The sequence below is a fragment of the Sciurus vulgaris genome (assembly GCF_902686455.1).
Source record: "Sciurus vulgaris genome assembly, chromosome: 19".
Classification (NCBI taxonomy): Eukaryota; Metazoa; Chordata; class Mammalia; order Rodentia; family Sciuridae; genus Sciurus; species Sciurus vulgaris.
The window spans coordinates 8,016,761-8,031,305 of record NC_136480.1 but is presented as its reverse complement, the minus strand read 5'-3'; the positions used below and the strand labels follow the sequence as shown (position 1 = coordinate 8,031,305).

Genomic DNA, 14,545 nt, shown 5'->3' with positions numbered 1-14,545 from the left:
AGACAGAGAGGAAAGAGAAGAAGGGGAGATGGAGAGGGGAGAATGGGAAGGGGACATGGAAGGGGAGACTCTGGGAGGAAGGACAAAGAGGCGAGGTTCAAGGGAGAGGGACCAGGGTGCCTGGGCAAAGCAGCAAGACGCGCTGCGCTGGTCCGCACTAGCTGGGCGGTCGGGGCGGGGCGGCGGAGAGCCCCGCCCTCGAGTGGGCGTGTCGGGTTATAGGGCCCCGCCTCCTGGCACCTCCCCCTTGTTCCCGCCCCGCCCTCCCCCGCCGTCTCTCCTCCCGCCCTCGAAGACCCAGCGAGCGGCGAGGTTGCGGGCGAGCTGCGCGGAGCCGCGGAGCTGAGGAGCCGGCAGCGCAGCGCGGCCCGAGCCCGGAGCGGCCCCGCGCCCTGAGCGCCCCGGAGCGGCCGAGCCGCCCCGCGCAGCGCCTGCCGCGGGCCGCGCAGCCCCGGCCGCAGGTAGGAACAGGCGGCCGTCGTCGGGGCGCGGGGCGCAGGGCGCAGAGCCCGGGTCGGCGGGGCCAGATGGGCCAGAGCCCCCAGCCGCCGCCCACGGCCGGGCGGGAGCGGGGGCGGGCTCCCGGAGACTCCAATCCCTAAGCCTCTTCTCACCCAGGGCCACTGAAAGGAGCCCGGGCGTCGTTGAGACCCCGACGTGCGCTTCTGGCCATCCCCGGGGCGCGCGAGAGGGATGCAGGAGGGCTCGAATGAGGGTCGCAAGAACCGTCTGTCCCCTTCCCTGTAGCAGTGCCTCCTGGACCCGGAGCTGGTCTGGATTCTGCTGGAGCCGTCGAAGCGCCCTATTCATTCCTGAGGGCACCGGGGGTGACAGGGAGTGAACTGCGTTTGGGGACTGTGCGCCACCTGCCCAGTCTCTCTGAGTCGTCGCCTGAGTCCAGATAGTGCAGTGCTGTGCGCCTCATTTATTCTCCGAGTGCTACTGTGGGGCTGTGGGCCACCTGAGGATGGTACACCTCCTCTCCATCCTGGGACATCTCAAGCTCTCAAGAAACCTTGTCTTAAAAGCACGCGACAGCTGGGGCTGAGCGCACACACCTCGAGCCGCGCTATCCCGACTATACCCGAGGGTTGTGGGGTGCCAGAAGTGCCTCAAAGACCTGGAGGACCCGGTCTCCTTGCCGCCACGGGGAGACCGAGTTCTCCAGCCCTTTCGGCCCCTTAAGAAATAGGGTCGACACTGTCCGAGAGTGGGTTGCCCGGTAGGCAGTGATCATGAGGTCGCCATGCACCACTGTCCCTTTGTACCTGCACGTTCCCCCGGGGTGGGGTGGGGGTGGGGGGCTCCCACAGATGTCCTATTCTTCCCTTGGCTTGGTCTGTAGACAAGCCTGAGCTAATATCCTCCCAAAATAGACATGAACCCCAAGGAGAAAATTGGATTTTTAAAAAGCCAAAGAATAATGCCAAGTTTCCTCTGGATGTGGGGTGGGCGCACTCACTCCCTCTCCCAGGAAGCTGGGGTAGGGGATAAATGGCTCCTTGAGCTTTGATGGCACCTAAAAATTAGAGACTATGTCAGGGTGAGTAGGATTTGGGGTAGACCTTGTTTTTTTTCTGTGACACACAAGGTGGGTGTTTTGGCAAGAGAAAGGAGACGTCAGTATTGTATATTGCCTCCATTCTCTATCACTGAGAACTTTGGGGTGAGGAATGCATTCATAAGGGAGCCTGCCACAAGTTCCAAATTCCAAAACAAAGGAGGTGAGTGGAAACTACCCTATTTTGCAAGTGCTCTCTGTCTCTCTCTGTCTCTGTCTCTCTGTCTCTCTCTGTCTCTCTGTCTCTCTCTTTTTCTCTCTGGAGCATTTCCTCTGGGAAGGGTTAAGCCCACCCTCTTAGGTCCTGGTCAGAGCATCCTCAGACCCTGCCCCAAGCAGAGGAGGGAAAAGAAAAGTGGCCCTTTAGAGGTGTGAGCCCCTAGGGAGTGGGAGGGACCTTTTCCCAGAGCAGTCAGGCCAAAATGGCTGAGCCTCCCTTGAGTCTCAGAAATAAATCGTCAGGCAGGCGGCAAACAAAGAAAGTGTTCTGTCTCCAGCCAAGCGCTGGCTCAGTGGTCAGTCTTTAGAGGACAAACAGTGAGTCCCAGGCAGGGAGACACAGCTGGGCCTGTCTAGTGGAACATCCAAAGAGTGGGGTTCCCTAAGAGCTGCACAAGAGAGGGGTAGCCCCTGTGTGAGACAAAACAAGAACGATCTGTCCTGATGTGGAACCCTTTATTTAGGGGTCTAAGTTTGGTGAGAAGTGGGTCCCCAGAGACTTGATGGAACTAGAAGAGAGGGTCTCAAGGTAGGGAGAAGGCAGTTGAGAGGATAAAGACCAGGCAAAACCAAGTTCATCAAAGCTGAAAGATGCACAGTAGCTGTATGTCTTCTGTCTGCCCTGGATTTTACATGCCTGGTGACCCAGGAGCTTCAAGGCTGTGAATTTATTTCCGCATGGCCCAGCACACAGCAGGAACTCAATAAACGTCTTAGAATAAAGCCTGCCTGGATGGAAGGTGATGGAACTTGCAAAACCTACCTGTTTTATTAGGCCAGGAAAGCAATAAAATATCACCGCCAAGTCCATAGCCAGGAATGAATGAGCCCCATAGGAAGGTTTGCTTTGAGCTGGGGCATTGCTATTTCCTGGCCTGGTGACCTTGGCTAAGTTCTAGTCCCCTTTGGAGGGAGGGAATGAAGTGCTGAAATCTTTCAGTGTGCCAGGCTTATAATTCTTACAATAGCCTTATACAATGGGTACTATTCTAATACCTACTTCAGAGGCGAGGAAACTTAGAGACCAAGAGGGAAAGCGATTTGTCCAAGGTCACACAGCTGGGAGGAGGCAGGACAGGGATTTGAACTCTGCTCTTGTCATTCCCAAGTCATCTTTGCCCTATTGTGGGTCTCTGGGCCTCAGTTTTCACATTCCTGAAGTGAGGTAGCGGGTCGAGGGATGGTTATTGAGGACAGAATTTAATGGTTGACAGTGAGTCCCCTTGGACCTGCTCTCTGAGTGCTATCTGAGCAATGGCTGTTCCTCTACCTTCCCAGCATTTGATATGCCAAGAGCAACATTAAGTAAATCATAAATTTCAGGTGACTTCTTGCCATCCCATAAAGATACAGTTCCTAGGTTTGGCTGTGAGCTTAGCAGCTACTCTAGAGACATCCCGAGACACTTGGAATTTGGAGATATCTTCTCTTTCCCCTCTTTTGCTTGTGTGTGGGTCATAGGCAGAGTGCAACCCCAGTAAATTGAGCCTTGCCTGCCACTTCCAGCCTCTTGTATCTTGAAATCCACCCCCCCGCCGCCCCCATCCTTGGGAGCAGGCAGGATGCCCGAGCCAGTCCCTGTTGCCTGGCCCAGGGTGTGCTCAGCTTCCCCTGGATCCCACACGACATCAACCCAGCACCCCTCTCCCTCTGTTGCAGCCCCGATGCCAATCCAGCGAGAGCCCCTTCATCCCCTCACTCTCCATTTTAAGTGGCAGCAGGCCCGTCTTTGCCCATGCCAGAGCTGCCCCTTCAATGTTGCAGGAGCATCTCTGTGACTGGAGAATGGTGGGCAGGGTGCAGCCCCCGCTAGAAAGGAAGCAACCTTGAATCGACTCCATTTGTAAAGCACATCCCCCACCTCCACCGCCACCCCAGATGTTGAGATCGCCACATATCCACGGCTCCTTGGCACCGCCTAGGTACTTCTTTCTGCCAGCTTTATCCCCTTCTCTGAAGGGAGGTGGAGGGGAAGGGAAAAGGCTGGGAAATCAGACACGAACCCCTAAATAGGACTTCCGGGGAAATGTGTCTCCATGAGCTTGCTGGATATTCAACACCTTCTTCTATTCCCTACCCACCTGAAGACCTTCAGAGCCCGTGGGAGGGGGACGAGGCAACAGTGGGAAGCCAGCTAATAGCAGAGATAAGCGATTCTTGGCATAGGCTGTAGGTGTGAACGCAAGCTGTGACATTTCGGCACAGAACTAGAATTCAGACACAAACAGGAAGAAAAAAAATACCCACTCAATATCGTTCCAATGGTAATATTGTCAATTATGATAACAACGGTCAGTTCTTACAGGTTGACGATGTGCTGTGTGCTTTACTTATATGATGGCAGGTCATTTTCACAAGACCCCGTGAGGTCTGTAGTGTGATTGTCCCTGTAGAGATGAAGATATTGACAGGCAGAGCAGTGAAGGCACTTTGTACAAGATTGCTAGGCTAGTCAATGGCCATTGAGCCTCATCGCCGTGGTAAATCCCAGCTGAGATTCCTGCCACAGGAAGGCCCCTGGGCCTCGCTCACTTGGCAGTGGCCACAGCTCCCCCATTTAAGGAACTGCAAAGTTTACAAAGCACTTCCCCATTTGTGCCATCAATTGAGCCTTGCCATGGCTCGGGGACACCCGGTGCATGATAGCCACTGTTTGTTAACTGGGAAAGCTGAGGGACAGAGAGATGAACTTAAGCCCAAAGTCCCTCAGCTACTGAGATGTAAAATTAGGTTTGAACCCAAGTGTCCAGTCTGTGACAAAATATTTGTGACCTAGACTTAAAATCCACTTAAAGCTGGCATTGATGTTCCCCACCTTTCCCTGACTCTCGGGTACCTCCTAATTTGTCCCCACCGTCCCGCTGCTTGAGAAGCCGCTCCAAGCTGTCTGACAAAGCCATCAGCTCCGTTTACCGTGATCTGACATGACACAAAAAGTGGCATCCGATTTGATGCGAGCTGCCTGCAGCGAATGGCCTTCTATTTTTACATTTCTCACAAATTGGAAATTACAAGGAGGCCAGGTCTTGCAGAGTGATTGGCTGTGGCATTCTGGAAGCAGGGGATGTGCAGCTAGGTGGAACGGACCACATTAGGATGCTAGGGCCCTTTCGGCTGTGAAAAGGGGCCCCCCAGCTTCTGGGGCCGGATGCGATCTGGCTCACAAGCCAGACTGGGGGAGGCAGGAGTTAGTGGCTGCCTGGGACAGTGGCCTGCAGCTCTCCCCACCTGTCTGCTGCCTGGTGTCTGCACGATCCGTTTCTTATGCCAGCTCCCGAGATAACGTAGCCCTGACCAAAGGGACATTCAAGGTCAAAGATGCCCTGAAAGACATCGACAGCCGGTTGCTTTCGTGGCCTTATTTGTTTAATAAAGAGGATCTGTGCAGAGAGAAGGCAGCGGGCACAAGGAGGTGAGTGGAGACATTTGGTTGTCAGTATTACAGTTTGCTAGGACTTAGTGAGCACCATGCTGCTCTCGGGCATCAGAATAGCACTTTACAGTTTGGAGAAAAAAAAAAAGAAAGAAAGAAAGCTCTTGTGAATATTCTATCTTTTGATCCTGTGTGAAGTATTGTGTGTGGCATGTGCAAGGGTGTGATCCTTGAGATTCCAGGGGAGAATTCTCTATCAAACAAGGAAAGACTTTGCTAAAGCTAGTTTTCTCATAAGCCCAAATCAGAATGACCTTGACCCAAATGAGTTCCCTTTGGAACTTAACAATTGCATAGAACTTCATAATTTTCTGAGTGTTTTCTCTGTGGAAGCTTGCCACAACCCTGGGAACTCTCAGTGATTATCATCATTAATATTACTATTCTTATCCCCATCTTTTGGATGAGGCAATTGAGGCTGAGAATCCTGAACCTTCATCTCTGTTCCCTGGCTCCCCAGCCAATGGAAATCACCTTTACCAAGCCCAGATCTAAGTTTGCCAGGTAGCCCTACTAGAAGGAGCCCAGAAGAGCCCAGTTCTGGTAGGAAGCAGAACACATCATGTGCAGGAACTGAGTTTTTTTGGACAGCCCTGGAAGGCACAGCCCTGAGATTTGCATCTTTTTCAAGCCTTATCTGAGCTCTGACCAGAGGCAAGTATCTCCTTGGTCATGCCCAGAGTTGGAGGTTCCAAAGTGTGATCCTTTGGTCAGGGTGCATCCCGCAGTAGCCAGACTTGGCAGGGAGAGGAGAGGTTGGTTGCTCAGACACACCTGCACGCATGCAAACATGTTTATCTGGAAGAATTCAGGTGAAACCGAACACCAGAGCCCCATGAGCATGTGTAGAAGGACCTGAAGGGGTTGATCACCAGGAAGGGTGTGGGGAGGTGTTCGTGTGTGGGTCTTGGGGTTGTTTGGGACCTAGCGAAGGAGCCAGATGTGTGGTGTGGTTCTGAGTGATGCTGAGAAAAGAGGGTGACGATGTAAACCGCCCAGCCCAGCCACGTCCTCGCTCCCCTCTGCCTTCAGACTGTTGTCATGGTAAAGCTCATGACCTATCATGACTTTTAGGAGCTTTGAGAGTCAGGAGAGAGTGTCTCAACTTCTGGCTGCAAGGTGAAGAGAGAACTTGGCCAGTGGCCTGGATGGATCTGAGCCTGGAGCACTAGCCTGGGCTGGGGCTTGTGGGTCTTACTTCACTGAGGCTGAGGATGCTGCCAGAGGGCTGCTATACCTTCTCCAGCTGCCGGAGAACCCTAAGGCTCAGGAGAGTAGAGTCACTCACCCCAGGTTGCACCTAAGTTCTGACCTATATCTTGCTGATACCAACTCCTGGTTACTCTTCCACCCCATTCACCCTTCCAAGAAATACCTGAGTCGTCATAACAGTGCAGGGAGACTCAGGAAAATGGGGAATTTTTCTTTGCATTTGCTGCTTTCCATTCGTAACTGTACCATGCAAGGACTGAGGCTGAGTTAAAACAATGCAAAAGTGACCAAAACCAGAAAAACACCAGCTTCCCAGGTGCTGTCTGAACTCAAATCCCGCCGTCCTGCCTTGTCTGCTGCCTGAGCTGACTGGGACTTTAGCCAACTGAGCGCCTAAGTCGAGTATTTCAATATCTTGAGATCAAGAACCCTCCTATGGCTAGGTGTGGTGGTGCACACCTGTAATCCCAGCGACTTGGGAGGCTGAGGCAGGAGGATCGTGAGTTCATAGCCAACCTCAGTAACTTAGCAAGGCCCTAAGCAACTCACCAAGACCCTGTCTCTAAATAGAATACAAAAAGGGACTGGAGATGTGGCTTAGTGGTCCAGTGCTCCTGAGTTCAATCCCTGGTATCTTCCCCCACCCCCCCAAAAAAAGTTTAAAAAGGGACTGGGAATGAGACTCAGTGGTTAAGTGCCCCTGGGTTTAATCCCCAGTACCAAAAAAAAAAAAAAAATGTGGAGCTCAGAAAGAAGTGGTTGTTCTGAAGCATACTCTATAAAGATGCAATTTAAAGGCATGAATGTGTCATGGGACATTTTTAACAGGTTGCTGCATCCACAGGACTGTGCAGAGTGATCAGATATGGACATCCTTCAGGGTTGAACTGTGACCCAGATGCTGAGCCTAGCACTATGGAGCATTGCCCCAGGACCCTCAATAAGGAAAGTGAGGCTCAGCGAACTCAAGGAGTTGCCCGAGGTTGTAACGCTGACCCAAGGCAGAGCTGGCACTCAGATCCCGGTCTGCAGGACCTGGATGCCAAAGCTTGCAATCCGGAGAAAGAGGTGGGAGAGGCCACCTCCTGCCTGGCTTCTTGTCTGCAGGGGACCGTGGGCAGGTTCTTGGTCTCTAAAGCCAAGAGGTTTGGGCTGTTGGATAGGACAATCTGCTGCTCTCCGTGCTTCCCAGTGCCAGCGCTCCAGGCAGGGGTTGGGGGGAGGGAAGCTGCACACCCCACTTCCTCTCTCCTCCTCCATTTTCACCATAATAGTCTCCGAGACTAATGACTGGGGAAGATAAGAATCCTTTCTGCAAGTGGCAGTGAATGCTACTAATGACAGAGCAGATGCTGCACTGTTAATTATGCGGCGGGTATTAAATGAAAACTCCAACCCAAGAGGAGTTCAATAGTGTCGCTGGGCTGCCATCAGCCTGGGCCAGGGAAGAATGGCCCCCTCCCCAGCCTTGGAGCCAGACAGGAATCACAAAGCTGAGGGCCTTTCCGCAGCTCTGGGTCCTCAACCGTTCTGTGGACGTCGACCCGTGACAGCTTCGGGAGGTTTTCTTAGAGGCCACTCAGGGGGCTACACAAGTTCTCTTCAGGGGGAGATGTGGGCAAATAACTGGACCAAATAAAACTTTGAGTCACCTATTGTGTGCCAGGCTTTCCTGTGGGTCATGAAGATAATAAACCTGGCATTGTCATGCTATCACTGTGACCCTCCAGGATTAGGGCTGGGATTGGTTAGGAGACATAGTTTTGCCCAAAGCCAGGCCCTATAAAGAGCTGCTAACAGCCAAGACTAGGAAAATAGCATGCTGTGGAGTTTCAGGTGCCCAGTATAGAGAGAGACACAGAGTAGTTATTTCCCTCTGACTTTTGATTGATGGCAAGCTTCCTTGAGTGACAGTCAGAGGTGGGGACCAGAGAAAGATGAGCTGTGGGCTGAGGGGGCAAAGGGATAGGGCAGGGGGCTTCTTCCCTAGGAAACTGCAAGTTGGCCTTCTTGGAAAGCATGCCACTGGATTCTGAGGAAGAACTGAGCCTCAGTTTGCACATCTGCAGAATGGGGAGAAGGAAGGCTGGCCTGGCTTTGGGCAAAACTATGTCTCCTAACCAATCCCAGCCCTAATCCTGGAGGGTCACAGTGATAGCATAAACATCTACAAGTGGCACTGTGGGGACAACCTAAGCACATGGAGCGTTCCGACACGAAAGGCATCATCCAGCTCTTCCTATGGATTTAAATCCCGTTCACGTCTCCCGCCCATCTCCAGTAGCTCAGGTCGCCTGCTCCTTCTTCCTGGAACTACGGAGCTGTTTCTCAGGATTTTTTTTTTTTTTTTCTTAAGGCTTGGGAAAGTCACGAACCCACCCATCGCAAACACCCGTGTTACAGATGGGTAAACTGAGGCCTAGCAAGGAGTCCCAGGCCCTGCAGGTGCTAGGACCCAGAACCTCTCCCCCTGCCCCAAGCCGGCCCAGCTCCACTGTTGAGAAATTATTAAATAGAGTTGGTGGAAGGACTCCGGTTGCCGTGACAACGGAGCCTGTGTCCTCGGGAGATAATGGCATTGCACAAGGAGAGTGATGTGTGTTGAATGCTGATTTGGGAGCTGCTGGAGCGAGAGCGAATGAGAGAGAGAGAGAGAGAGAGAGAGAGAGAGAGAGAGACTGTGTCTAGGATTTGAGGTTCTGCAAGAAGGAAGCGTGGGACCGCGGGGGTGGGAGGGCTGCCGGGAAACCCGCCGTATCTCGCTCCTTCCTTCCTCCAGCCTCCTCGGAGAGGGAAGCTTCCCTGTACTTCATGGACACGTGGAGTCAGGTGAAGAGGGGGGAACTTAGCCCAGGTCACATGACCAAGAGGCAGAGCTGCTATTGAGCCTCCAGCCGCTCCAGTGCCAGGGTGGGGTGATTGAGGGACAGGGGCTCAGAAGGGGCCAGCTGTAAGGACCCACACTCGGACCACTAGACCTCTGTAAAGACTCCAGGACTGCGCTCATGGAGATCCTGATGGGCCAGGCAAAGTCTAGCTCGAGAGGAAGGGGAAACAGCCTGACCAGGGACCTGGAAGTCACCAGCTCAGGAGCCAGAGTCAGAGCCCTCCCTGCCTCTAGCTAAACTGTGTGTGTGACCTTGGGCACGTCACTGCATCTCAGAGCCTCCGTGTCTTCATCTGCCGAGTGGGTTTCATACCAGTACCCACCTCTTCAGCTGGTCGGGAGGATGCCTCAGGGAAGGCAGGTGAAGCACCCTGCCCCGTCCCAGCCGTCACTCAACCCAAAGAGGGATTCTAAGAACGTGCCTTAGCTTGTCATTTGTGGAGATGAAAGAGGGCAAGTGGCTAAAGGACATGCAAGTCCCGAAACGGGACTCTTCATTCTGGGCTGGGAAAGAGCAGTGGAATAAATGAACAGCCCCTATCACCAAAAAATATTCATCACTGTTTTGCCTTCGGAAAGCGTGAATGTGTGCACCTCCCTACACCCGTTGGCCTATGGGCTCCCAGCCCTGAGGGAAGTCTTTTTTGCTCTCTAAATGACCCCTTACCGCAAACCGCCTTTGGACAATGAGTACTCTCACCCACAGCCTTTATTTCTCTCTCCTACACAGCTGGCAAAATCCATTTACCTCCCGCATTGGGGATCAGAGAATGTGGGGTTAACACCCTGAGAAACCCCAAAGTGCATCATTTGCATGCTGGCGAAGAGGCCAGCTGGCAGACAAGCCTATTCCGTTTTGGAATCGGAAAGAGGGTTCTGGATCCAGGCATTTGGCTGTTTCCAAGGCAGTAGAGAGAGCGGGGAGCCTGGTGATTTAGATGCAAGCAACCATTTTGTTTGCTTCTACTAAACCCATCTGAGCAAATCCAGTCCCTGAGATAGCAGACCTGTCCCAGGGTCCCCTGACACAGAGGGACATTTTGTTCCTAGCCATTCCAGGGGGGCTGGATGACAGGGTGGGTGCAAAGCCACAAGCCAGAGAAAGACTTGGATCCTGACACCTTTGTCCCAGGCAGGCGGGAGAGAGGGGTCAGGGAGCTCATTCAGCACACAAATAAAGATAGTTGACAGTTAACCAGGATTTTAACAAATGTGCTGTTTGCAGGGTGCATATGCAGGTCCACTTTGGGGGCATCCTGTTTCATGAAATTTGCTGTAAAAATTTGATTTGATCAGCATCTCCCAGTAAATTCTAGCGTTCCCTTGTATCAACCACCTATAGTTTAAGATAATGCTGGTATTCCACCAAGGACTTTTCCCCCAATGCTGTCTCATAATAATAAATAAAATTATTTACTATTGAAGAATTACCAAAAAAGTGACTGCAGTGTAACACAAATCAGTATTTTTAAGTATTATTAATAAAAGTTACATTGTATTTCTTTCCATGCCTTATTCTTTTTAAAATTGTTTTTAGTTGTAGATGAACACAATACCTTTATTTTATTTTATTCGTTTTATGTGGTGCTGAGAATCGAACCCAGTGCCTCACACATGCAAGGCAAGTGCTCTACCACTCAGCCATGATCCCAGCCCCTCCATAGCTTATTCTTAATTCCTTTCTTCTTCTTTAGCTTAAACTCATTCAATTGACTCGTCATGTCTCTGTTTCTTCCTCCTTTCTTTAATTTTTAAGAAAGCTTTTTAGAGCATTGAAGTTATACATTGTAGTGGGGTTTATTTTGACATATTCATAAATGCATATAGCATAGTTTTCTCCATTTCAATCCACAGTATTCCCCCCTCCTTCCTCCCCTGATCTCCTTCCTCGACTCTATTGGTCTTCTATTTATTTATTTTTCAACTGGTGCATTATAGTTATATGTGACATTGGAATGTGTTGTGATCTGCTCGTGCCTGCACATAGCGTAATTTGGTCTACTTTAGCTGATTCTTGCCACCTAAGTGTTTTTGCTTTTACGTAAAGAAGGGATACATACTGTAAAAATTTTTTCCTTTTCAAACCTAAGTGAAGAAATCAGGAACAGATGCACTGGTGAAAGTAAGCATGCCTTTGAGTCTTATAAAATTAAAACCAGTTTTGTCTTGTGGGAAAATATTTTGAACGCTGGAATGTGAGTGGCCCTTCAACCCTGAAAATTCACAGCCCCCTCATCCTTGCAAAACACTCCACAGCAGTGTCTCTCTCAGACGTTTTCTTTAAAATCCAACTGAGCCCTTGTGAAAAGAACAGTAGGATTTGTTGTTTTCCAAATATTAAAAGTGTAACACTGAATATGCTTCACAAACTTCACGTTTAGGAAGATTGACCTGCCCCCAGGAAAGGGGTCACACTATCGTTGCCTGCCCCTCTTCTACCTTCTAGAGAAAGTGCTTTCTTAAGTGATTAAGACAGTGCCCAAAATGTTAGGATTGCAAACTGGCCATCTGACATTGAGAGCCAGGCAGGTCATGCAAATGAGGAGGGAGGTCAGGGGCAAGATGATAGTCATGGCCGAGCTTGGAACGAACAGGAAAATACTCACGCTCCTCTCCAAAGCATGCAAATTCTCATTTTAAAATTCAAAGCAGATAACCACTCAACTGCAACACATTTGGCCCAAAGGCTGCTGGTTCTAGATCCCTGTTGGCTCTTAGAGTGACCTTGTGCGATGCTGTTCCAAGGAGTATATCTCTGGGGCTTCAGGAGTTCTTTTGCAGAATGGGCTGAGAAAGCCTGCAGAGTTGTGGGAAGAGAAAATGAGGTTCCAGGTGTAGATTCTTGCTAAAGAACCCCATAGCTTCCAGGTGCAGTGGTGTACCCCTTGAATCCCAGTGACTCAGGAGGCTGAGGCAGGAGAATCTCGAGTTCGAGGCTAGCCTCCAGAACTTATCGAGACCCTGTCTCAAAATTTAAAAAAATAAAAATAAAAAGAGCTGGGGATGTAGCTCAGTGGTACAGAGTCCCTGTATTCAAGCCCCAGAACCATTAAAAAACAAAACAAAACAAAAAAATCCCAGAGCTCTGTCCCTGGTGTGCCTCTGTTACTAGTGTGCCACTCTGTGTTGCTGAGACAACCCTCTATTTGGGCCATCTCAGTGACGTGCATTACATATGCATTTCTGCATGTGACTTATTAAAGGTCAGCATTTAGTTCGACCAGCCCTGGCAGTATTATTTTTTATTTTTCCCAAACTTGAGTTCTTAAAGGGCCTTTATCATAATGCCCTCCAGAGCGTTTCAGGCAGATCTTGAACAGGAACGAAAGGTTCTTAAGCCCCAGGGGACTCTTACAAGTGTGTTTTACGAGGCAAAGAGCCATGTAGAAGAATGACAGGTGGTCCTTAGGTCTCTCGTATTTCCTGATCTGAATGAATCCTTTCTGGCTGGGTGAGCTCTAAGGCATTCCCAGGAACCAGAGTCCCCTGGGAAGCTGGCACCAGCTACAGGAAGGCAAGGAAGAAGGAACCTTGAACAGGACCAAGTGGGTGCAGAAGCCGGGACCCTCCACCCATTCCCCTGTGGTCCTGGTGGGCCCAGCACAGGGTTTGTCCTCAATAGATGCCTGAGCTGGTTTGGAGAGGCCCACGTCTGCAAGGAAGGTGGAGACTGAGGGGCTGGTCCCCACAAACCCCATTCAACCAACAAAAGGGAAGATGCTGACAGGCGCCTTGCAGCTTGGGTTGGAATCCCAGCTCCTCATTGCTTGTGACCTTGGCTTCTACCAACCTCAGACTTATTGCTGCTAAAACCTGTGCTCCATCGGTGGCAAGGACGCACACCTGTCAGCCCAGCCACTTGGGAGGCTGAGGCAGGAGGATCGAGAGTTCAAAACCAGGTTCAGCAAAAGAGAGATGCTAGCAACTCAGTGAGACCCTATCTGTAAATAAAATACCAAATAGGACTGGGGACATGGCTCAGTGGTCGAGTGCCCCGTACAAATAAAAGAAAAAAAAAATGTGGGCTCCCTGCCTCCCGGTTCTTAGGAAGATTGTACAGCAGACAGGAAATGGAAAGCATGGCCATCTGCCCCTCCTCTCCTTTGCTTTCCCTGGGTCTCATTCCCTCCCCAGCCTTTTTCCTCCTCCAGTCTTCCTTCTCCCCAGCCTCTTCCCCTGGCCTCCTCCTCCCATGCCGGCCTCCTCTGTCTCCCACCCTTTCCCACTCCTTCCTCCTCCACATCCATCCTGGATGTTGGCTCTGGCCTGACACCTCCAGATGCCTCCTGTCTGATCCCAGGATGCTGATGGTCAGTTTGACAGCGGGGCTTCCTGGCCGGCACCCTGGAGGGCTGCAGCGCAGGACCCAAGGCCAGCCGAGGAGGCGTCTGTCCTCCCGGGCCCTCCTTACAGGAAATGATCAGTACAAAACCAGAGGACTCCGGATACTCGCAGAGAACTCACCTCACCGCGCAAGAAGACTCGCATCAGAAGCCAAAGATCGCGTCTCCTTCCAACGCTAGGACCTCACTTTAGCATCTTGAATCAGTCCAGGTGGGACTGTTTGCTCCACGAGAATCAGTTGATGCCACCAGTTGCAATTTTCGTTTCATTTCCCGAGGACCTGTCATTACACGCTTAGTAGCACACCCGTTTTGGAGACCACAATACCTTGGCCCCCTGGGGCGGAACTCAGGAAGGCGCGCATGTATCTAGCACTGCGAGCGCTCCCATGGGGGATGACACCCAGTCGGTGCCAACACCCAGTCCGGTATGTGCAGAGGTGACAGGATAGCGGGGGAGCCGAGACCGAAGAGAGTTAGTAGTCAAAATGGACGCTGAGGCATGTGGAGCGACCAGGTCTTCCTCCTCCCATCTCCCAGCTCTGTTACCACAGCCTCCTCCCATCCCACCTCCCTGCCTCCCTTTCCCACAGCTGACAGGTGGCCTTGCCAAATAGGCATCGCACCAGCGCTCGGTCCCAGGGAAAGAACGTGTGAGGAGCAAGGACCTTGCAATCAAGCTTCCCCTGTGGATCGGGGACCAAGGGCAGCTTGCTTTCCACCTCAGTTTCTTCTTCTGTGCCACATGGTTGGGAAAGAAATGCAGTCAGCCATGAAATGCACCCAACCAGTCAAACACGTGGTGAACTTATGACGTCATCTCATTCTCAACACAGGATTGAATGCCGCCCCTTGACCCCCCGGCATTCACTGCTCTTTAGAGCTCCAGG

The 14,545-nt window shown here is 51.5% G+C and overlaps 1 protein-coding gene across 1 annotated transcript in view; it reads left to right on the top strand.

Moving 5' to 3' along the window:
- Nucleotides 1-283: 283 nt before the first annotated feature.
- Nucleotides 284-14,545, top strand: part of SLC6A1 (solute carrier family 6 member 1) — a 42,969-nt gene continuing 28,707 nt past the window's right edge. The window contains exon 1 of the mRNA XM_079122606.1: nucleotides 284-461. The gene's annotated coding sequence lies outside the window, so the exon portion shown is untranslated. The remainder of the gene's footprint in view (nucleotides 462-14,545) is intronic.